At 44.1% G+C, this 1990-nt stretch overlaps 1 protein-coding gene across 3 annotated transcripts in view; it reads left to right on the top strand.

Moving 5' to 3' along the window:
- CGRRF1 (cell growth regulator with ring finger domain 1) overlaps positions 1-1990 on the top strand; it is a 12166-nt gene that overhangs the window by 765 nt on the left and 9411 nt on the right. The window contains exon 2 of one of the 3 annotated variants that reach the window (XM_010712123.3): positions 1057-1178. The exons of the other annotated variants lie outside the window; for them this stretch is intronic. The gene's annotated coding sequence lies outside the window, so the exon portion shown is untranslated. The remainder of the gene's footprint in view (positions 1-1056; positions 1179-1990) is intronic. 3 annotated transcript variants of the gene reach the window in all.

Here is a 1990-nt window from a genome sequence, read left to right as displayed (position 1 = left end):
ACCTCCCCTGTCTCACTTTAAAACCATTCCCCCTTCTCCTATCTCTGTTTATTTTTTCTATTTTCCTATTTTTGTCTGTATTCCCTGTACCGATGCTGCAGCTGGTCTCCTTTCTGCAGTTTAATCGCAAGATCTTGAAGCTTAAGGCTCCATGAGCTTGTCTGTATGGGCTGCAGAGGCAGATGTGGAGAGTGAGCCAGCCACCCCAGCCTGCTCTTTGTGTGTGAGTGCTGCTGGGAGACCTGCTGCTGAGCCAGGGCCACTGCGGAGCAGCACTTACGCCTTATGAACAAGCAGGGGGCTTGAATTTCTAGAGCTGGTAGAGCCTTGAGCTCTCAGCATGCCTGGACAGTATCAGAGAGTTGTATTGGCAGCCCCCATGCTTTAGCAGCTGCCCACATTGTCTTTTGTCCAGCTTCTGATGTGACCATCAGGCAATGTTCTCATATGTTGAATCCTCAATCCATCAGACTCGAGCCAGTGTGTCAGCTTCATCATTTCACAGAATCACAGAATGGCCCAGGTAGGAAGGGACCTCAAGGATCACGAAACTCCAACCCCCCACCACAGGCAGGGCCACCAACTTCCATATTTCAGAGCAGCCCAGGCTGCCCAGTTCCCCATCCAACCTGGCCTTGAACACCTCCAGGGATGGACGGGGCATCCACAGCCTCTCTGGGCAGCTGTTCCAGCACCTCACCACTCTCATAGCAAAGAACTTAAATACAGATGCATGCCAAGCTGAGAGCATCGATTGGCAATCAGAATGTGAATACATGACATTTGTGTGGTTTCTGGAGGAAACTGCATTTCATCCTCTTGGCTCAGCATTAATATCTGTAGTGCTGTGCTTCAGTGTATTCCTTTCTTTGTCTCATTAAAATATAGGTGTTTTAGCTGTTGCTCTTTGTTCTTTTGGCAGCTTATAAATGCTCTGCCAGACTTTTCCTTTAGTGCACAGTCTTGTTCTTGTTTACATTGCTTCATTAGCTGCTACTGCCTCGTCGAGATGTCGATTGCTTTCAGCCTGATTTAAGTTATCTTTTGATCTTTCAGATATACTGTGGAAAGATTTTATTCTTGTTTTGCATTGCCTCCCCTAGATCTGGCTAGGTGGAAGTGAAGGCAAGGTTGGTCCTGCTGGATGAAGCTCCACATCGTTACTTACTTCAGGAAAGGTGGTAGAAATCTTTTGTCACAATTCTCTCTGTCCCACTGCACACTGACAGTGCTATATTACCATTCACTAAATTACCCTTTTTCACTTCATCTGTCAATCAAGATACTAAATCATGTTTCAAATAAATCTCCTGTATATAAATGCAAAAACAGTGTTTCTTTACCAAGTTACTCATTATTTTAGTTATTCTTATCCCCAGGTTGTATTTCCTGTGACATGCTTTTGCGTAGATAATTGAGAGAGCAGGGATGTATATTTCTGATGGACTACATCTTCTGAAAACCTTGTATTCTATAGACATGGGTTATTTGATGACTGTGTACCTTTTTCGCATCTCAGTGATAGACCTGGCTTCTCTAAATGTTAAACTCAATCTATGTTGAACTCATCTATTAACTGAACATATGTGAACTTAACTTCCACATATAGCTTTTGTAGATTGGTTTGCATCTGGTGAAGTTGAAAATCTCTTTCTAAAGATCTTCAGTCTTAATAAAAGCATGTCCAGCACTGAAGAATCCAAGAATCTCCAAGCAAGTTCAGTGTGTTTGCAGCTACAGTTCTACTTTTTGAACCTCCTAACTCATGAAAGCAATCTGCTACACAGGATACTATAAGTTCATATGGTATCATATGAATACATGCTATCTGATGGATGCCATAGTGACATTTTATTTACCCCATCATTTTCAGCATCGCAGAATCACAGAATGGCCCGGGTTGGAAGGGACCTCAAGGATCACGGAGCTCCAACCCCCCACCACAGGCAGGGCCACCAACCTCCACATTTCAGAGCAGCCCAGGCTGCCC

This window comes from Meleagris gallopavo, chromosome 5, assembly GCF_000146605.3.
Source record: "Meleagris gallopavo isolate NT-WF06-2002-E0010 breed Aviagen turkey brand Nicholas breeding stock chromosome 5, Turkey_5.1, whole genome shotgun sequence".
Taxonomy (NCBI): Eukaryota; Metazoa; Chordata; class Aves; order Galliformes; family Phasianidae; genus Meleagris; species Meleagris gallopavo.
Note: the sequence above shows the minus strand (reverse complement) of the source record. Positions and strands in the feature narration are given on the sequence as shown.